The sequence below is a fragment of the Dermacentor variabilis genome, chromosome 3 (assembly GCF_050947875.1).
Source record: "Dermacentor variabilis isolate Ectoservices chromosome 3, ASM5094787v1, whole genome shotgun sequence".
Lineage (NCBI taxonomy): Eukaryota > Metazoa > Arthropoda > Arachnida > Ixodida > Ixodidae > Dermacentor > Dermacentor variabilis.
The window spans coordinates 112873943-112896542 of record NC_134570.1 but is presented as its reverse complement, the minus strand read 5'-3'; the positions used below and the strand labels follow the sequence as shown (position 1 = coordinate 112896542).

General features: G+C 48.5%; 4 non-coding genes across 4 annotated transcripts; all 4 read right to left on the bottom strand.

The window, feature by feature from the left end:
* Positions 1–11013: 11013 nt before the first annotated feature.
* On the bottom strand, positions 11014–11105 carry TRNAY-GUA (transfer RNA tyrosine (anticodon GUA)). The gene is given in 2 exon segments: positions 11014–11050; positions 11069–11105. It is a non-coding gene; the product is annotated as a tRNA-Tyr (tRNA).
* Positions 11106–11362: 257 nt separating this feature from the next.
* Positions 11363–11453, bottom strand: TRNAY-GUA (transfer RNA tyrosine (anticodon GUA)). Its single transcript is given in 2 exon segments — positions 11363–11398; positions 11417–11453. It is a non-coding gene; the product is annotated as a tRNA-Tyr (tRNA).
* A 5584-nt stretch (positions 11454–17037) lies between these two features.
* TRNAY-GUA (transfer RNA tyrosine (anticodon GUA)) lies at positions 17038–17128 on the bottom strand. Its single transcript is given in 2 exon segments — positions 17038–17073; positions 17092–17128. It is a non-coding gene; the product is annotated as a tRNA-Tyr (tRNA).
* A 262-nt stretch (positions 17129–17390) lies between these two features.
* On the bottom strand, positions 17391–17481 carry TRNAY-GUA (transfer RNA tyrosine (anticodon GUA)). The gene is given in 2 exon segments: positions 17391–17426; positions 17445–17481. It is a non-coding gene; the product is annotated as a tRNA-Tyr (tRNA).
* Positions 17482–22600: the final 5119 nt, after the last annotated feature.

The window sequence follows — 22600 nt, the reverse complement described above, 5'->3', positions numbered from 1 at the left end:
GACTGCAGCCATGTGAGGGGACAGTGATCAGTCTCTATGGTGAATCTTGAGCCAGCGATATAGCAAGCTGGCTTCTGTACCGCCCAAACTACGCAGGCGTATTCCTTTTCTGATGCACTGTATGCTTCCTCACGAACTGAAAGCTTTCTACTGGCGTACAGTACAGGGTGTTCGTTCTCATCATCTCTCTTTTGACAGAGCACCACCCCCATACCCCTGTTACTGGCATCACACTGAAGAATGAATGGCTTAGAGTAGTCGGGCGCGTTCAACACTGGCTGACTCGTTAGTGCGTTCTTCAGCATACTAAAAGCCTTTTCTTTTGCGTCATCCCACTTTACCGTTTGTGGTTCTGTTTTTCTGAGAGCATCCGTTAAAGGACTCGCAATCTCGGAATACCGCGGGATATATCTTTGGTAATAATCCGCCAAGCCAAGGAATGATCTGATGTCCCGCTTGGTGCGTGGTTGCGGGAAGTTGTCTATCGCGGTCAGTTTAACCTCGGAAGGCCGACGATGGCCTTGCCCTATTACATGACCTCGATAAGCTACCTCCGCGCGCCCTAATGGGCATTTCGGAGCCTTAACAGTTAAGTTGGCCTCTCGTAGCCGACACAACACGGTTCGCAGGTGTTGCATATGGTCCGCCCATGATGAAGAAAAGATAGCTATGTCATCGAGATAGGGAAGTGCAAAGTCCTCCATTCCTCGTAGCACCTGTTCCATAAGGCTAGAGAAGCAATATGGCGCATTCTTCAATCCAAAACTCAGGACTTTCGGACGAAAGGTTCCCATCGTGGAAATAAACGCCGCAAGCCGGCTTGCCCTCTCGGTCAACGGAACCTGCCAATACCCTCTGACTAAATCGAGCGTAGAGATGAAATTAGCAATGCTCACCTTTTCAAGCCTTTCCTCCATATGCGGTATTGGATAAGTCTGGTCCTTCGTGATTAAATTTACCCTGCGGTAGTCGATACATGGCCGCGGCTCTTTTCCTGAGACCTCAACCAAGATAAGAGGCGAGGTATAATCACTCTCTCCTGGCTCGATTACACCTAGCTCTAACATCTTGTTTATTTCAGCGACCTTCAGCGGCTGAAGGTGAAAAACCTGTTGATTCGTGCGGTGCAGTTCGAAGCGCGAACATTGCCGCAGGCAAGCAACTCTCCCAATCGGCTTTGTGCTCATAACAAAGGGCTCGCAAAAGCCGTTTCATGACTGAGTGGACTTTCTCTACCGCGTTTGACTGCGGGTGGTACACTGAGCTATGGATAATTTTAATACCGCACCTTTCCAGAAATGTCGAGGTCAGTGCGCTTGTAAAGACCTGACTGGATCTGACTGGATTTCTGCGGGAAACCGTACTCGCGCGAAGATAGATAAAAGTGCGTTGACGATCTCTGCCGAGCTTAGTTCCTTGAGAGGCACTGCCTCGGGAAATTTCCTTGCGGGGCATAGTGCTGTAAGAATATGTCGATAGCCAGACTGCGTCGCAGGAAGTAGTCCCACTGTGTCTATTATGAGCCTGCGAAATGGCTCCGTGATAATGGGAACAAGTTTCATTGGCGCTTTAGCCTTATCTCCGGGCTTGCTTATGCGTTGACATGTGTCGCAGCTCCTTACAAATGCTTCTATTTCTCGAAAGCAGCCGGGCCAGTAAAATTTCTGCAATAAGCGGTCCTTTGTTTTACGAATGCCCAGATACTCTGTCCATAAGCCCCCGTGAACCAGGTGCAGGAGCTGCTCACGAGAGGAATGAGGCACCACGAGTTGGTCGAATTTCACTCCCTTTCGACTGGTGTACTTTATGTAGAGGATGCCTGCCCTCTTGAGGAACTTCACGTTCTGTTTGGCTACACCTTCTTTAGCGTCAGGCCTTAGGTTACGCAGGGTGGAATCTTTTTCCTGCTCAGCAATCAATCTGGCAGGGCTTACATTCAATAACCTTTGCCTGCATTCTGCCTCGCGAGACATTTCAGGCTCTGGTGCTTTCCTGACTTCTTCATTACCTGGTGTACCTTCCGCTGGTGTACCTATAGGGCTGTCCTGTTCGGTACTGGTGGACGAATCCTCCTTCAAACCTGTTTCCTCCACTACTGGACCCTCATACACTGCCTTGGCCGCGAGATCCCGTGGCCTTGGAACGAGTTAAGGCTTGCACTATCCCTTCACTAAACCCGATTCCCCTGCGTCATAGCAAATCCTCAGATTTGTTAGAAAACAAATATGGATACTGATGCGGGAGATGTGCCGAGACGGCAGCTTCAGTGTCTAGAACTCCAAAAGGTCCTTGGATACGAATCTTGGCCACCGGGAGACAAACACTGGAGGTTTCCACGGCTTGCCTTATCCAAGCATATTCTCCCGTGAACTGGCCTTTCTCTACGTACGACGGATGCACTACGTCCATTGTGGCTGCCGAGTCGCGAAGCACTCTACACGGTTTGCCGTTTAACACGAGGTCTCGAATGTACGGTTCTAGCAATTTCAGGTTTTCCTCGTTACTAGTTAGCGACATCAACACTAGCTTGGGATTTTTGCATCCCACGGAGATATGCCCCGTTTGCTGGTAGTTGTAGCAAACTATTGGTTTCTTGGCCTCGAAAGCCCTTTTCTTTTGCCTTTCTGCCCTCTGTTCGGGTGACTCCTCCCTTCCCTTGCTGTTCTCGTCACTACTTTTCACTGAATCTGACCTTTCCTTTGATTTATACTGATTAGACTTCGACCAACGCTCTGGCTTGTCGGCTCTGTATTTAGTCATCTCCTTCTTAGGAGCTTCGTTGCCTTCGAACGCACGGCGGGTTACGTACTCCTCAGCGAGATTGGCCGCTCTCGTGATAGTGTCTACGCCTGGCCTATCCAGAACTCAATGCTTGATGTTTAGTGGCATCCGGCGGTAGAACTGTTCTAAGGCAACGCACTGCATTGTCTTTTCGGCATCGCCGAGTGCACCCTCTTCTCTGAGCCATTCCTTCAGGTTTACCTCCAAGGTGTATGCAAAATCAGAATATGACTCACTCTTGGTCTTCTCGACTTCCCTGAACTTTCGCTTGAGTGCTTCAGCTGATAATCTACACTTTTTAAGCAGATTTGCTTTGACTTCATCGAAGTCCTCTGCTTCTTCCTTCCCCATGCGGGCGATAATATCAGCTACCTCACGTGGCAGCAACGTAAGCAAGCGTTGCGGCCTCGTGTTTTTCGCGAATTTTGCCTTCTCACACGTGCGCTCAAACTGTACCAGAAAAAATTAGGGGCGTATCGGATGAGCCACGTGTGGGCCGTAACTTTCAGTGGTCCCGAAGCCGTGAAGAAGTTACTCGCCGCGAGTGAATTGAAGGTCAAGGGCCGGCGCTGCGTCGTCATTGATCCTGGAAACCAAGATGTAAGGATGAAAGTGCACTGGCTGTTGCACAACGTTCCAGATGAAGACGTGCGGGTGGCATTCCTTCCTTATGGAAAAGTGACAGAAATTAGCAGAGAGCGGTGGCGAGTACACGGAATCTCTGACAAGGGGTCCACAACCAGGTTGGTGTCCATGCGTCTCAAGGCAGGCGTTAAGCTGGAAGATCTACGACACCAGCTGAACGTCGCAGGTGAACAAGCTTTGGTGGTCGTATCAGACCGTCCGCCGATGTGCTGCGCTGTCATGCAACGGGGCACATTCGCCGCGACTGCCGGGTTTTAAAATGCAGTGCCTGCCGTAGATTCGGACATGAAGAAGGTCAATGCCCTAAGACGTACGCCAGCGTCGCTGGGCCTACGAGTGCCCAGGATTCATCCGAACTTCTCATGGATGAAAACGACGCTGAAGAAGCTTCGAAGCCGTCAAAGGACACCACAGTCCGCAAAATGGTAACGCTAGCAGCCAACAAACCCTTTTTGGAGGACAAGGCGTCAACCAGCAGAGCGCGAACGGGATACCAAAGACCAGGCCGTGGAAAAAGCCACCACATCGAAGGACGCCTGTCAACCTATCAGCGAGGATACAAAAGTGGAAGAAACCCAAGAGGCCTGCATGGACGTCGTCGAAAGCCTCAGTGGACAGCCCACCAAGCGGCCATTGGAGGAGAGCGTCGAGGAAGCAGACAAAGGAGTTGAAGAGACAGAACCACCGCCGAAGGGACTCGGCATAAGACGGTCTTTATTGAAGCTAAGGCCGAATTTTTCCGCTGAGCGGCGGCCGGCGGGAAAACCTCCGTCTTGACGCCGACTCTCCACGCAGCGCAACCTTTTGGAGTCTTCGGGAAGACGTGGGGACTCTGAGCGAACTCATTTGCAAGTGTCGTGAAGCCTTTCCGGTTAGGAGATGCCTATAGCGCACATTGTGCTGCATACGTGATGTGTCTACAAGGTTCATCTTCGCTGTAAGTGTTATACTATGCTAACTAATTTTTCAGATTGTAAAGGGGTACTGTAATGCGATAATTTTGCAGAATATATAAAAAGAAATGGCTTTAAAATCAGGCACAGCACTACGCATAGCGATGATAAATGTCAGAGGTCTGGCGTCTAGGAGACGACAGTACCAGCTTAGTTGCCTGCTGTTAGAAAATGAGCTGTATATCGTAGCAGTTCAAGAGACAAAGGTAGAAACGCAGGAACAAAGTGATCGCATGGTATCACCTTTTAGAAATCGGTACAATATTGCCATAAGTCATGCAGTAGGTTTGTCAGCAGGTTGTGCTCTATTTCTTCGAAATTCTATTGAGATTGTAGAGGAATCTTTGAGTGTCAGTCAATGTGGTCGTTATATTGTTTGTGATTTCACCTTCGCAATGAAAAATTGGAGGGTGATTAACGTGTACGCACCAAACAAGGAACATGACCGGCGAGTGTTCTTTGAGGAAATGGAAAAACACCTGCTATGCGATAAGCTGGTTATATTACTGGGTGATTTCAACTGTGTTTGTGAACCAGAAGATAGAGTGAACAAACGACCTATTCGAGATAAAAGTGCAATATTTTTAAGCGCAGTAGTGGATGAACACAACTTAGATAACGTGGGGTCTTTGTTTTCATGTAACTTCCCCCAGTTCACTCATTTTCAAGGAAATAGCCACGCTAGACTAGATAGAGCTTATATATCGACAGCTCTTGTACCTTTGTGCAGTAATTACACAGTCAATCATGTTTCTTTCAGCGACCACAGCTTAGTGTCTTTCTCGCTTGGAGCAGAAAAAAGAAAAAGTACATTTAATTGGCAGCTCTGGAAACTTAATGACAACCTATTGGATGACAAACCTTTTGTAGATTACGCAATGGAAAACCTTAATGATTTACTTGAAGATCACCAGAACATAATTGGCAGATGGGAGCGTTTCAAAGAAAAAATAAAGATTAAGGCGATAGAACGGGCTTCTGCACTTAAGCACAGTAAAATAAAACACGAAAAAGAACTGCAAGCCCAGTTAGACTTCTTGATCAGCCAAGAAAGTGTTACCCCCGGCCTGCGCAGTAAAGAAATTCGAGACGTCAAGCGACAACTTGAGCTTATCGATGTCGAAAATTATAGAGGAGCAGTGATACGGGCTCGTGCAGAGCATTTGTGGATGGGCGAAACGCCCACCAAACGCGCCCTTAGTGACGAAAAAAGATACGCGACCAAAACAGAAATCAAAGAAATAAGGTACCGAGGTGCAGTCACAGATAAGAAAAGTGATATAGAAGACGCTTTCGTAGAGCACTTTCGCAAATTGTTTGTTGAAAGGAAAGAAGTAAACAAGGGATTTGTAAACGCTTTTCTTCCACTTATGCCGCAACTAGATGAAAATGCAAAATCAGTCCTAGAAGCCTGAATTACATTAAAGGAAATTGAAAAATCAATCGATGATTTAAACCCCGGAAAGTCGCCCGGTCCCGATGGACTGGGTTCAGCGTTTTATAAGAAATTTAAAACTCCTATAGCTAAGGCATTGCATGCGGTAATACAAGAGGCATATGACGTAGAAGAGCTTCCCCTTTCCTTCCGTCAATCACATATCATTCTCATTCCTAAAACGGACGACCGACTTAAGCAATTATTGGTAGGTTCTTACCGGCCAATTACCCTCTCTAACGTAGATTACAAGATATTCATGAAGGTCATGGCAAGAAGATTACAAGGTTTTATTAAAGATATAGTCGGACCACACCAGACGTGCGGAATTAAAGGTAGGAGCATAACGACGAACATTCATATAGCAAGAAATATTTTAGAGTGTTGTGATGTTTTATCCAACCACGTGGCAATGCTCCAAATAGATCTGGAAGAAGCTTTTGACCTTGTCACGCACGAAACATTGTTTGCCATTATGGAATATGTAAATGTAGGGAAAATAATACTGGAAGGGGTAAAAATGTCGTACACTGGATGCTCTGCCTCAATTATAATTAACAAACAAGTCAGCAAAAGCATCCATGTCGTCCCTTCGGTGAAACAAGGGTGTCCTCTGTCGTCACTACTTTTTAGCATTTATTTAGAGCCATTTTGTTTAAAGATTATTCAAAATGAGGAAATAAGAGGCTTTCGTATTATGGCTTGTGAAGTCAAAATATTATCTTACGCCGACGACATAGCTGTTTTCTGTACCGATAGAGAAAGTGTAACAAATGCGATAAAAGATGCCACAGCTTTCTGTCAATACACAGGGAGCAGAATAAAGTGGAATAAATGTCAGGGTTGCTGGCATGGTGAATGGGATAGTGTGCCAGTCACGTACGCCAACATTCAGTGGACGACTACTCCAAGTAAATACCTAGGCGTACCACTACAACATTACAAGGATACACAAGAATACTGGAAAGAACAGACAGACAAGGCTCGAGAGAAAACACAAAAATGAGGAGGACGAGACCTATCAATTTTTTCCCGTGCCACAGTGTGTAACATTTTTATTATTGCTCGAGTATGGTACGTTTTGCAAGCGTTGCACATGTCGCGCATGAGTATTCAACGACTGCATAGAGTGTTGGCTGTTTTTGTATGGAACTCATCATGGGAAAGGGTGAACCGCACAAATTTGTTCCTTCCAGTGAGATCGGGAGGACTGGGTTTGATTCATTTGTTCGTGAGACAAATTGTCTCTAGGTTCGTATATTATCGCAATCAAAGAAATCCTTTTTTAAGAAGTGTTATGCAAGTGAGATTGGCGAACGCATTGCCAGATGTCATTGTGTCATCATGCGCCCATATGCAACGCAACGTCCGCGGATACATGCATGAAATTGTTGCGGCTGTCCAGTTTCTAAAAGTAAGATCTTCAATGGAATACCTCAGCGAGGTCAAGAGAAAACGCCTCTACAAAGACCTAATTGATGTGATGATGCCTCTTCCCTTGTATCGAAGGATGTACAATCCTGGGCCAGGCAGCAATGTGTTAAAAAGGGTTAAAAGTATGACTATCCGATCGTCAGTTAAAACTTTCTTTTTCATGCTCCATAGTGGCACACTTTCTACAATACCTTGGCTAAAGGAAAAAGGGTTGTTGGTACCATGGTCGGTAGACTGTGTAATATGCAAAAGGCCTGAAACAATCGAGCACATGTTTCTCGATTGTTGCGATGCCGTATTCTTATGGCACATCTTGCAAAGAACCCTGAAAAAGGAACTGCCGCTTACACCCTACGGCATCGATTTCTTCCCGTCGAAAGCGAAGGTGTGCCGTACGATATGCTAATGATTCTAGTAATGCACAGTGTTTGGAAAACCAGAATGTCAGTGCGTAATGCGGACGTCAACGCGAGGTCAGCCCGGGACAACTTCAACGAAAGTATCGCATATTTACGAGATGTGTACAAACAGAAGGAAGAAAAGCCAGATTGGTGTGTTTATCTGGACGAACTCCTGACCGTAAAGCGTTTTTTTACCCACTTATGCTAGCCAGACACAAGCTAGCATTTTGAATGTGATGTTATGATGTTGTTTTTTCACTGTATTGTGCCAAGTTGGCAATAAAGGAAAAAAAACTCGTGGCTCAGGGGTAACGTCTCCGTCTCACACTCCGGAGACCCTGGTTCGATTCCCAGCCCATCTTGCAGGTTGTTTTTTATTCATGAAGTGCCTGCTGGGATTTATCGCTCACGGCCAACGCCGCCGACACCGACGCCGACGACACCGGCTTTTCCGCGACACGAGCTCCTTAACGCTGTCGCGTTAAAAGACCTATGTCCCCTCCTACTGCGTAGGGTGCCGTCAAGTCTGTCATTCTGCGCTCACTTTCACGTGCCTCTGTGCTAGGTCTTTGGTTATTTTGTGCTTTCAGAAGCTCAATCTCAAGGCGCTTCATTTCGAGGTCGCGCTCTTCGTTGGCCTCACGTGCTGCCAGCGCTCGCGCTCCTCTTTTTCCTCAAGGCGCTTACGCTCTTCTTTTTCCTCTAGGCGCTTACGCTCTTCTTTTTCCTCAAGGCGCTTACGCTCTTCTTTTTCCTCTTTCTCTAGGCGCTTAAGCTCTTCCTCTCTCTCTTTAATGCTCTCTAGGCATTCCGTCAGTTCCTCGTCGTCTGCCCCGGTCGCTTCGATTGCCTCAATGATCTCCGGCTTTCTCTTTGATTCGGCAATTTGGAGGCCCAACTCTTTGGCCAAGCTCAAGAATTCCGGCTTCCTTAGTGCCTTCAAGTTCATGGCTGCCCTTAGTGCTGCTAAACCTTCGCTCTATACAACCTTGATGTACTCAAACTTCCGTCAACGGTTTAAAGAAAAATCACTGCAATGTACTTTCCAAAAAATACGTAAAAGCCAAGTGATATCTCAGTGAAGAAAAGCCGTGCACTCACCATATGCAGTCATGATCCAGACACCTTCCTTGCGAACGTTGTTGCCAGGACAAAGAGGCTACGATCTTGTAGTTGTCGTCCAAGTTGGGTTCTCCAGGATTCCTATCCCACCGCTGTCACCAGTTTGTTGCCTACTCCAGGGTAGCGTACCGTACTGCTGCCGAGAAGTAGCGGCGCCTGCCTATCGAAGCTCGACCGACATTACTTATTGGGTAGCGTGGCGTTGTCGGCGGGCTGCAGGCATCCGGTAGATCATGGCGACCAAGCAGGGGCGAGACGATTTGCTAGTGCGAAACTTGCACGGTTTATTCAAATGTAGTTGAAAGAAAATAAGAAAAGCATGAAGTATGAAGTATATCAAAAGTACATTTCGGAGCCCCTTAAATAGGCTCTCTACAAGTGTCGGCGCGATCTTGCTTCCGTCGATGACACGTGACAGGCACGGAGAGAGGGCCCCTCCTCCTGCATTACCGAGAAGGGGAAGAAGAAGTCGATCTTCTTTTCGACGAATCCGGGAGAAGGTCGGGTGAATGACCTGTCACCCGTGGGCTCCGGCCTAGTGGAAGGTAGGGAGAACGACCTGTCACCCGTGGGCTCCGGCCTAGTAGTAGGTAGGGTGAATGACCTGTCGCCCGTGGGCTCCGACCAAGTAGAGGGTAGGGGGATGACGTATCGCCCGTGGTGTCCGACGCCAACCCTAACAGAGGGCTACATTGGAAGTCAGACACCCATGCATGTAAATTTCAGCTGATGAGCGGTGTAATTAAGGCGGTGAAAGGCATGAATTATAATGGGCGAAAGGAATGCGGTTCTGAGCTTTTTATTTTTTTAATATAATTGATTTGGTTGTACACCTACGTTCAACCTGAGGCGTCGTAGTAGGGGGGGGATTGTCTGACTAGAAAGGGATAAAACAAAACAATATCCGTGATGGGCAATACAAGGCATTGCTTTGTCAGAGCGGAACTGAAAGGGAATATGTACGTCTGCACTGCGCTCACACTATATCAGAAAAAAAAAGTGAGGTGCCAAAGTTGTAGTGGTCTCACTGATTCGATTAACCATGGATCACACACGGAAGAAAACAACAAGGTCACCCCTGAATGATGAAAGAAAAAAATTACCGACGATTACGTTACTTCCTAATGCGAAATTTGAGCGCAGCAAATAAGCTGTTTCACCTTTTCGATAGATTGAGGCAAAGAAATCGAGCAACACATGTATGCGCTATCACAGAATTTTTTTTTATTTTTCACACGTATTCCTTTAACAAAGACTCCACTAACAGTTCTTGACAGTCACGAAGGAAGCTTCGTGGTCGGAGAAATAGACTGATATATGTTCGACTTGGTACACCAATGCTTGATTCTCAAAGACGAGATCTATACAAGTGCCTCGCGAGGTTGTCACAGCCGTGGGACGCGTTACGAGCGAGAGGAACGGGATGTTCTCCCGCATAAGTGTTAGGAAATTGCTGTTTGTCTTTATGTCAAGCCGCCACCGATCTGGCTCTCTGATTGCCACCGCACAGGGCGAACGGCAGCGGCAATTTCGGCTCGGGCGGTGCACATATACAGATCCGCCGCCACCGATCTGGCTCTCTGATTGCCACCGCACAGGGGTTGCATTGGAGGAGGAGCGAAGAAAGGAATTAAGTTCGAGCCGGCGCTTTGACAACCGGAGACTCGCAGGAAGAGGGGGGAGGGGGGCGGCGTGTACACCCAGCGGCAAACGATGGGGGCAGAAGCGCGCGCAGCAAGCGGACAACACGATAAAGGGAGGAGGGAAGAGATAGCAGCGACTGACTGATGCCGCTGACGCCGATAGTGAGTCAACCCCAGCTGCGGAGTTGGTTTCAGGGACAACGCCGCCGATGCCGACACAAACAATATGATACCCTCGCTTCCGCAGCGCTAAGAACCAGGTGTAGCCGTGGGAAGGTGGTCACGTATTCGTCGACGTGCCGGGGCCTACGTGAAATAACCGGCGCGTCGGCAACTGAAGAGCACCCTATCCGCCACACAAGAACAGGGGGGGGGGACCCTTTCCTCCTCTTTCTGCATGGCGGCCACGGTGTTCTATGCAGTCACGTTATCTTGACTCTCTAGCGGCGTCAGCGGCATCCAGCGGTATCAGTCGGTCGCTGCTAGCGCTGGGGGGATGAAAGGGGGGCGGAGCTGGTTACGAGGCCGACGACAACGCTGACGACGACGCGAAACCCAGGAACGGACGCCAAAGAGCTGCGCTCTAAAAATGCAGCCACTCCGTCGAGCCGGATTCGAACCAGCGACCTTATGGATGCCTGCAGGACGACACCTCTACAGTCCACCGCTCTACCAACTGAGCTATCGACGGCGACGTTCATAGGGGGGGGGGGAGTTTAATTTTTATTCCCTGATCACGCGGCCGCCCGGCTCTACAAGCCCTTGCTTTGTCAGAGCGGAATTGAAAGGGATTATGTACGTCTGCACTGCGCTGACACTATATCAGAAAAGAAAAAAAAAGCGAGGTGCCGAAGTTGTAGCGGTCTCACTAATTCGATTAACCATGGATCACGCACGGAAGAAAACAACAAGGTCACCCCTGAATGAAGAAAGAAAAAATGCAGCCACTCCGTCGAGCCGGTTTCGAACCAGCGACTTATGGATGCCCGCAGGACGACACCTCTACAGTCCCCCGCTCTACCAACTGAGCTATCGACGGATTTTCTTTGTTTATTGCCCGTTTCCAGCACAAACCAAGAACACATTCAAATGCTAAAACAAGTCAACCACACTTTGGCTAACATTATATATTAATATCGCTTCAGCTTGATCAGTTCATCAAGAATAGCCACCCACTCGGGAGGCTCACTCTGGGCACGATATATTTCCCGAATATACGCGACACTTTCGATGAAGTTTATTCTCGCCGGACGGGTATCGACATCCGAGTGTCGCACTGCCATTCTCGTTTTCCACAGACTGTGGAGGCCAAGGAGCATAAACATATCGTACGGAACTCCTCCTTCGTTATCGGTTGGCAAATATCGAATACCAAGAGGTGTAATCGGTAGTACTTTTTTAAGTGTACGTTGTAAGACATCCCAATGAAATATTGGATCCCATCAATCGATGAAAGCGTGTTCAATGGTCTCTGGCTTTTTACAATGTAAGCAGTTTACTGTCCATGGCACATATATTCCTTTTTCGTCTAACCATGTTTTCACGGGTAGCGTGTTTGTGTGTAGCTTAAAGAAAAACGTTTTCTGAGAGGGTCTAACTGGCATTTTTTTCACCCGTTTCAGTACATCATCTCCTTGGCCTCCCCAGTTTACAGACCTGTACAATGGTATTGGCAACATTGTGTCAACTAAGTCTTTATACAGTGTTTTTCTTCTCACAGAGCACAGATATTCCATGGAAAATCGCACAGGCAACTTACGAAGTGAATCAACCACTTCGCACAGATATCCCCTAATACTTCCTCCCTTCACATCACTCGTCGTTACAACATATTGCAGCGGTGCTTTTCGCAAACGGACTTGAATTACTGTGCGTAGAAAATCATTTCTCTGATCCCCCCCCCCCAAAAAAAAAACGCGACACAATTTGTCTGATAAACAAATGAGACAGGCCTAGCCCACCACTTCAAGCTGAACGAAACAAATTGGTTCTGCTTATCCTCTCCCAACTAGAAGCCCATATGAATACGGCAAAAACACGATGCATTTTTTGCACACTTGAACGACACATTGATAACACTTGAATAATATACCACACTTTCGCTTCTAAAAAGAGATTGCACACAGAAGCGCGTCCAAACATTGACAAATCTCGGCCAAGCCAACCCTTCGATTTTTCACTCATTCTATCAGCTTCATCGGACCAGTACTGTGCGGTGTCATTATAGTGCTCGAGCGGCACACCCAAGTACTTAGTTGGCGTTGCTGACCACCGGATGTTTGCAAAGTGAGGTGGCATAATGTCCCAATGACCGTGCCATATACCGATGCTCTTTTGCCAATTGATCTGGGATCCAGATTGTTCACAGTACTTCTTTACAAGACGTACAGCTTCAAGAACGCTATCAATGCAAAAAGCAATGGACTTAGTGGACACCCTTGTCTAAGGGAAGATCTTAGTGACAGCTTCTCGCTGAGGGACTTATTAATTATAATCTGTGTCGTGCATTGGTCGTAGGCCATTTTGACGCCATCCAAGGTTACTTTCCCTACGTTAACATATTCCGAAACAAGAAGAAGAGCATCGTGGGACACACGGTCGAAGGCTTTCGCCAGGTCGAGTTGCAACAAAGCAACGCGTCTAGCGAAAACGTCGCAACACTCCAGAACGCTTCGCGCTACGTGGCTGTTTGTAGTAATAGTGGGGCCTTTTATGCCGCAAGTTTGATGCGGACCGACAAGATTTGTAATGACTGTTTGAAGTCTCTTTGCCAATACCTTCATGAGTATTTTATAATCGGTATTTGTAAGGCTAATTGGCCTATATGTCCCAACCGATAAAAGCGCCTTGTGGTCATCTGTTTTCGGTATTAAAACCATGTGTGCACTTCTGAAAGAAGGTGGCAGTCGCTTATATTTATGTGCCTCAGAGTATACATGCTCCAACACTTGAGCAAGCCCAGGTGCAAATGCCTTATAAAAGGCCGCTCCTAAGCCATCGGGACCCGGTGATTTGCCTGCAGGAAGTTCTTCGATCGCGTGTTCTATTTCTCGGACGCTTTTCGGTTCCTCGAGACTGGCTTTTACGTCGTCATCAACGCGCGGCATGAAATTCACGAAACTTGCTTCAAATTCAGCTCCCACGTGGATTGGGACGCCGAACAACTTGCGGTAGTGTTCGGTAAAGGCCTGTTCAATCATATTCGAGTCGGAAGTAACCTCATCCCCATAATTAATCTGTCTTATTTCATTTTTCCTTGCGTACCTCTTTTCATCGGCAATGGCGCGTTTGTTCGGCGTTCCATCAACCCACAGTCTTTCCGTCCGTGCCCGAATAACTGCTGCTCTATATTTTTCCGTGTCAATAGCTTCCATCGCGCTTTTAACTGTTCTGATTTCATAACGAAATTTTCCAGGTTCCGCACTGTCCATAAAAATCAGAAAATTTAGTTCCTTCTGGAGCTCATTTTCTTTCATTTTTTCATTGCGTCTTCTAATAGTTCCTACTTCAATTGCAACCATTTTCACGCGAACCTTAAAGTCTTCCCATACTTCTGCCCAAGGTACACTCTCATTACTCAACATGTTTTTAATTTCGTGCTTTGCATCGTTTATAAATTTGTCATCACTTAGGTGTTTTTCGTTAAATTTCCAAAGTGCCCAATCGAACCGCGGCTTTCTTGGCTTGGCACCGAGTGCAAACCACACTATACTGTGATCGCTAAAGGACACCGGCTTCACGACATAGTTATCGCATAGAGGCACAAGATCTAACGAGATGCAAGCTCTGTCAAGTCGTGCCTGGCTATCTCGTTGATAGTGTGTGAAGTGCGGCTGCAAAGTACTGGCCTAAAGGCGACCAACGTCTTCTAGGTTGTAGTCATTTACTAAGGTGTTCAATATCACTGCACTCTTGTCCTGCGGGAATTTACGTTCAGCACGATCTTCTGCATGACACACACAATTAAAGTCACCAAGAAAGATGATGTACTTGTCACAACGAAGGTACTCTTCTAGATTCGAGAAAAAACGACATCTTTCATTTATTTCATTTGGCGCATACACACATATCATCCTACATTGTGATCCATTAAAAGAAAAATCAAGAACAATAAAACGCCCACTTTCGCTCACAGTAAACATATCTTCATTTATACCAATACCCCTTCGAACCAAGACAGCGCATCCACCAGACGTGCCGACAGCGTGACATGTGCATATGTTATAATATGTTCTGAAAGGTGTTACCATTTTGTTTGTTTGCTCCTCGCTTCCAACTTTCGTCTCTTGCATAGCTATAATATCGAGTTCATTTTCAACGCATAGTCGGCTGAGCTGGTACAGCCTCCGTCTTGAAGCGAGACCGCGTACATTAATAGTAGCAACTCGTATTCCCCTCTTCAAATCCATTGTTAATAAGCGGGAAAGGTAGGCATAAAAGAAAAATTGGAGGACGCTTAAGCTTCGCCTTCAAGAGTGGAACGCGACAGCGTTCCCGTCGACCCGCCAAGGGGTGTAAGACAAAGAGCTACGGCGCAGCGACTACGCGCCCCGCATCGGACGCGGTGAGCGTCGAGCAACGCAGCGTTCGGCGCGACAACGAAATGTGCGCCTGAGCAAGCGACGCACGCCTGAGCCTTAGAAACAGCCCGTTTCTAAGGCAACACCGCGTTCTCTAGAGGCGCTTTTGTACCGCTCTGAAGCATCGAACTCGTGGCTCAGTGGTAACGTCTCCGTCTCACACTCCGGAGACCCTGGTTCGATTCCCACCCAGCCCATCTTGGAAGTTGCTTTTTATTTATGAAGTGCCAGCCGTGATTTATCGCTCACGGCCAACGCCGCGGACGCCGACGCCGACACCGACACCGACGCCGACGACACCGGCTTTTCTGCGACACGAGCTCCTTAACGCTATCGCGTTAAAAAACGTATATAATCACACGTTGCACTTTTCGGTCTACTTATAGTTTCGTCTACAAGTGCTAACGGACAGAGCAGCTGTTTCGCGACACATTGAAGTGCAGTCCATAAAATACCTTGCTTGAGCAGCAGCTGACCTCCCCGACTCTTCGGTAGCGTTGGGCTATCGCAAGCTCGCGTCTGAGTGCCTTTGCAGGCACAAGTCCCTAGGCTACTTTGGCGTCGACGCCGCCATTCTTTTGTCCGGCGGGATATTCGGCGTCGGCCGTAATGACGGCCGGCGCGTTACCACCGACTTTGGCGGCGGTTCCTCGCTGTTCGGTTTGCCAGTTTTCCCGCCGTTGCTTGTTGATTCTTCGTGTGTTCGCTTCCCGACCGCCACAATAGCATTGGTAACGTCCATCGCTTCGTTGTCAGCTGATGCCATAGTCGATACGGCAGTCGTTTCTTTGGCCGCGATGTCTTGCTTATGAACGTCGACGGCCGAGCCCTTGCTCACAGGTCGCGTAGGCGTTCCTGGCACACCCACCGCTCCGGCGGTCGTTTGCCCCTGCGGTTTCGGTGGTTTGTCGCTGTTACCTTCGCCTCGTTGGCGCTCCCGGCAGAGGCTTCCTCGGCATCCACTTCGTCCATAAGAAGTTCTGCGCTTTCATCTGCAGCCGTCGGCCCCGTCACGTTTGCGTATGTCCTCACGCACTGCGACTCGTCATGGCCATGACGGCGACAACGCGCGCAGCGAGGGACGCGGCAGTCGCGCCGGATGTGCCCTGTGTTGCGGCAACGAAGGCAGAGCGGTGCTCTTCCAGGAATCACCACGAGAGCTTCCTCACCGGCTATCCGTAACAGATGGGGCACGTCGTCCGCCCCCAAGCCCTTTCTCGGCATCAGGGTGACCAGGCGCGCTGAAGAACCTTTATCCTGAAGGCCATGCACCCGCCACCGCTCTCTTGCCACATCCGTCACTCGGCCGTAAGGCGCCAGGGCTTCACGAATGTCCTCGTCCGGCACGTTGCGTAACATCCAGTGCAGCGTGAGGTGCATTGCTTGATTTCCAGGGTCGACGACGATGCATGGTCTATCCTTCACCTTCAAGTCCTTTGCCCGCAGCAGTTCTTTCACTCCGTCACTACTTTTGAAAGTCACGGCCCACACATGACTCATTCGATACGCCCCTAGGGCGAAAACGTCAGACAGTAACTTCATGCTCGACAGCATGTCACGGAAGTTTTCCGCCCGGTATGGCCTTGCACGCATATCAGCATGCAAAAATAAAGTATTCGTAACAAGTCGCCCTGTTGGTAGTTGCGGCAGTAGCACCTGATAATCAGGATCATCGTTAACAAAAAACCTAGAACCGCGGCCCAGCTGGGCCGCTGATGCCGCTCCGACGGAGCTCATGACAGCCACGTCCGTACACTACAGTGGCCGGAAGTGGAATCCTGAGCTATCAACGGCGACGTTCACAGGGGGGGGGGGGATTTTAATTTTTGTTCCCTGATCGCGCGGCCGCCCGGCTCTACAAGGCCTTGCTTTGCCAGAGCGGAACTGAAAGGGAATATGTACGTCTGCACTGCGCTTACACTATATCAGAAAAAAAAAGTGAGGTGCCAAAGTTGTAGCGGTCCCACTAATTCGATTAACCATGGATCACGCACGGAAGAAAACAACAAGGTTACCACTGAATGAAGAAAAAAATGCAGCCACTCCGTCGAGCCGGATTCGAACCAGCGACCTATGGATGCCCGCAGGACGACACCTCTACAGTCCACCGCTCTACCAACTGAGCCATCGACGGCGACGTTCACAGGGGGGGGGGGGGGGGAGTTTAATTTTTATTCCCTGATCGCGCGACCGCCCGGCTCTACAAGGCCTTGCTTTGTCAGAGCGGAATTGAAAGGGAATATGTACGTCTACACTGCGCTTACACTATATAAGAAAAGAAAAAAAAGTGAGGTGCCATAGTTGTAGCGGTCTCACTGATTCGATTAACTATGGATCACGCATGGAAGAAAACAACAAGGTCACCCCTGAATGAAGAAAGAAAAAGATGCAGCCACTCCGTCGAGCCGGATTCGAACCAGCGACCTATGGATGCCCGCAGGACGACACCTCTACAGTCCATCGCTCTACCAACTGAGCTACCGACTTCTTTTTTATTTTTTTTATTTTTTTATTTATTGCCGGTCTTGGACATTACTTAGACGATACAGTTAGCACACACTTATGCACCACAAATTCCAACCATTGGAGAAAAAAAAAAGAACGGAAGGTGCGTAAGGAAAGAAACCGCACAATAGAGTCGTCTGTCCATATCGGACTGGCTTTGTCAAACTAAAATTCCTTCATGGCTGTCAGGGGTTCTAGCCTCGACAGCCAATCCGGTACGCATTCTTCTATTTTCTGCATTTCAATAAATCGTGACATACATTCTTTGAAGTATGCACGAGCTGGCCTAGCGTCAGGATCGCAATGGTACCCTGCCATACGAGCCCGCCATATACAGTGTAGAGCATTCAACATAACAAAGACATAGGGAACCCCGTCGTCATCTTTAATGGCCAGATACCTGATACCTTGGAGGACCACCGGTAGCTCTTTCTTCAGGGTTCGCTTTAAGACGTCCCAGAAGAAAACTGCCGCCCAGTAATGTAGGAAAACGTGATCTATATTTTCGGGCTTCTTGCATATCAAGCAGTGCCACCCCCAAGGTGCGAGACAACCCCGTTCCTCCAGAAACGTCTTCACGGAGAGCGTTCCTGTGTGTAGCTTAAAGAAGAAGATCTTTACCCCTGGTGGCACCTGCATGTGTTTTACTCTTTTAAGTACATCCTGTCCTGGCCCTCCACTGTATATCGCTCTGTATAAGGGCACTGGGAAAACAATGTCGCATACATCTCTATACGATGTCTTCCTTTTCACTTCACAAAGGTAATCATTTGTAAAACGAACAGAAAGGAAGTGTACACTGTCAACCACTTCCTTGAAATAACCACGCAGCGTTCCCGTCATGCTTGCCGTGCTCACATGTGCCGGCAAAGCGTTACTCAACCTTAGCTGACATACGGCGTGCAGAAATGGATCGCGAACATCGCGAAAAAACAAAAATCGGTTTATAACTTGACGAACAAAAAGATGCGCCAGGCCCACACCCCCATCCTTCACTCTTCTGAACAAATTTGTTCGGCTGCACCTTTCCCATGTTGATCCCCAGATGAAAACTGCGAACACTCTGTGCAGCCTTGGCACATTTACTCTGGAAAAATACAGCGTTTGCAAGACGTAATATAACTTAGTAATAAAAAACACGTTACAAACTGTCGCTCTTGCAAAAATGGACAGGTTAGTACCTTTCCATTTGTCTACTTTTTCTTTCAGTTCCTTGGTTTGGTTCCTCCAGTATTCGTCGCTGCTATTATACCTGTCGAGGGGAACACCCAGATACCTGGTAGGAGTCTTCACCCAGTTCACGTTCGCGAAATAGTCGGGTGCAGAAAACCAGTCCCCGTGCCACAGCCCTAGCGATTTGCCCCAGTTTACTCTGCTACCCGTTACGGCGCAGAAATGCTTTACTACAGATATTGTTTCCGTTACAGTCGGTTTGTCAGTGCAACACACAGCAATGTCATCTGCATATGCAAGCAACTTCACTTCTGTCGCTGCCAATCTGAAACCACGTATTCCGTCATTTTCATTAATTGCTACACACATTGCTTCTACGTAGATAGCAAACAATAGCGGACTGAGGGGGCAGCCTTGGCGCACGGAACGCATGATGTTAATGGGGGCCCCCAGAGACTTGTTAACAATTAATCTTGTTGTGCAGTTCTGGTACGCCAAGGCCACGCCCTCAGTGATGATGGAGCCGACATTAACATGATCTAATATGGCAAACAAAATAACGTGAGCGACACAATCGAACGCTTTCTCTAGGTCGAGCTGAAGAACTGCAACACCGCCACCGGTGACGTCACAGCACTCGAGCACACATCGCATCTTATGGATGTTTGAAAAAATAGATCGCCCTTTGATGCCAGAAGTTTGATGGTCTGCGACTATTAATTTCCTTGATGACTCCTTGAAGCCTGCTAGCTAAAACCTTCGTAAATATTTTATAATCGACGTTTGTTAGTGAGATCGGTCTGTAGGATGACACGAATCTGAGTTTGTCTATTTGATCGCTCTTCGGTATTAGAATGGTGTGCGTTTTTCCAAAGGAAGGTGGTAATGATTTCTTTTCGTATGCGTCATTAAATACGTGTGCAAGCAAAGGCGCCAGCTCTCTTTTAAAAGCTTTATATAGACCCGCGCTGAGTCCATCAGGTCCCGGTGATTTACCCATGTTCAAATCGTCAATTGCCTTTTCGACTTCTCCTTCCATTATTTTTTCCTCTAATCGCTTTTTTACGTCATCGCTCAAACGTGGCATGCGATGCAGAATACCTTTTTTAAAACCCTCAACATTCGCTTCCTGAAATGCGAAGAGCGACTGATAGTACTCATAGAAGGCGCGCCGAATGCTGTCACTGTCTTCAAGACATTCCCATTCACTAAAATCTGGTCGACATGGTTTCTTCGTCCATACGCCTTCTCTAAACCGAGCGCCCTTTTCGTGGGCGTCTCCCCTGCCGCTAGTGCATCTGCTCGTGCTCGCATGATGGCTCCTTGATAGCGTTCCTTGTCAAACAGTTCAAGTTTTTCTTTGACGTTTCGCACATCGTCTTTGTACGCACCAGGCTCTTTGCACTCAAGCGTTAGCAGCTGCCCAAGCAGTGTTCTTAAACCCTTTTCTTTCATGTCCTTCTCGAATTTTTTACAACTGGAGCTTTCTATCGCTTTCATATTAATCTTTTGTTTAAAACATTCCCACTTTTCGACGATTGTTCCCGCAGCATCACATTGAACTTTATTAACCGCATCCCGTACTACCTGTAAAAAGGGCTGGTCATTTAGTAACAAGGCATTCATTTTCCACATATCCCAGTTAAATACATGTCTCCTTTTCATTATACCTACGTTACATTTCACCAGGCAGTGATCTGAAAACGACACTGGTACTACACAGTAACCGTGGCATCTTGGAATTGTATCCAATGAAATGTACATTCGGTCCAAACGCGCATGGCTGCTGCCCTGAAAACGTGTAAAAGTCACTTGACGCCCCCCTTCCAGACATTCATAAACATGATCGAGTTCATTTTCATTAATTAAATTTGACAACACTTCGCTGCTTCGGTCACGCACACTAGCATTATTGACTGTCTCCAGCACTCATCACACAATTAAAGTCACCTAACAGCATCACGCGCATATTACAACATACATATTGTGTAAGGTTCGAAAAAAAACGGACGCGCTCATCTACTGAATTCGGCGCATATACGCATATGACGCGGAACTCAGCACCACCCATAACAATATCACAGAGCGCAATCCTTCCTGACTGACACGAAAAAATACTTTAAATCTGCAGTCCAGGCAGCTTTTTCACAAGAATAACGCACCCTCCAGCCGTGCCTACCGCATGGCTAACCACCGCAAAATACCTAGTCGTGAAACGTCGCACCATGCTCCCGGTCTCCTCCTCTCCTTCAACCTTAGTTTCCTGGACGGCTAGTACGTCTATGTCGTGGTCAGTGACCAACCGTAGGACCTGACTTTGCCTACGACTAGCCGCCAGCCCTCTCACGTTTAATGTGGCAATCCTAAGGGACGGTATTTGAGCCATCTTGATCTAAAAGAAAAGTAGGCCCGGAGCATGGTGCGTACCGCTCACGACTAGCCATCGGCTAGCCGCCTCCGAGACCTCCCGGCTTGTTGGGGTCCTTAGGCGTGGGCGCTTTGTCGACAGGCTTTTTTTCAGGCGATATGTTGGGCTTTGGCTTGTATGCCATCCGCCTCCCATGAGGTGTCTTCGTCGGCGGTCCCTCACTGGTACTGGTTGCCCGATCCTCGCGGTCCTTCGTCTGGTCGTGGGTGCGCTTGACGGAAGCAGGAAGAGCCGCAGTACGGTCGTCGTCGGTGACGCCCTCGTCCTGCTGCATTGCGGTCGCGTCGTCAGGTGCGTCTTCACTGACGCTTCCCGTCGCCTGCCCCTCAGTCGTAGCGACCTGTTCCGCCCTACTCGGTTTCTGGGTAGCCTCAGCCGCCTTTCCGTCCACCTACAGAGTCATAGTCCCACTAGTTGTGGCTGTCGACACCATGTCACCGGTTCCTTTAGCCGCATTCTCCGCCTCGGCCACGTCCATGACGTGCTCTGCCGCCACGTCAATAGCTGGTGGGCCTGTCACAGCGGCATAAGACTTGACGCAGTCAGCGTCGATGTGGCCGAAACGTCTGCACCGGGAACAGCGGGGGACTCTGCACTCTCGGCGGACGTGTCCCGTGCCGTGACAGCGCAGGCACTGCATCGGTCGACCAGGAACGATGACCAAGGCCAACTCACCGTCGACGCGGATCTGGTGAGGAAGGTCCTCCACCTTGACCCTGTTCTTCAGTTTGAGAAGGACGGTCCTGGCCGTTGAGGTCTTGGTTCCCATGCCTTCAACGCGCCACCGCTCCCGGCTCACCTCCTCCACCTTGCCGAAAGCCGCGAACGCCGTCCGGACGTCCTCGTCGGCAACGCCATACAGCAACCAGTGAAGTCTAATCTTCATCTGCTGGTCCTGCGGGTCAACGGTGAGGCACCGTCGTCCCTTTACTTGCAGTTCCTTGAGGGCAAGCAGCCTATTCGTTGCGTTCGCATCGCAGAGGGTCACTGCCCAGACGTGGTTGATTTGGTACGACCCTATGCATACCACGTCCGGAAGCAGTCCCGTCGGCAGAAGGGCGTCCCTGAAATCTTTCACCTTGTACGGTCTCGCACGTACATCACCATGCAAAAACACGGTGTTAATCACCACTTGTCCTTTAGGCAGCTGCGGCAAAATAAACGCATAATTCTTATCATCGGTGAGCCTGTTTCCGCGGCCAATAGTGGCCGCTGTCGCTGCTCCACTGGATCCCATGATTCTGCTGACCGCTCAGCTCGGCTGCCGGAAGCAGAATCACCAACTGAGCTACCGACGGCGACGTTCACAGGGGGGAGTTTAATTTTTATTCCCTGATCGCGCGGCCGCCCGGCTCTACAAGGCCTTGCTTTGTCAGAGCGGAATTGAAAGGGAATATGTACGTCTGCACTGCGCTTACACTATATCAGAAAAGAAAAAAAAGTTAGGTGCCAAAGTTGTAGCGGTCTCACTAATTTGATTAACCATGGATCACGCACGTA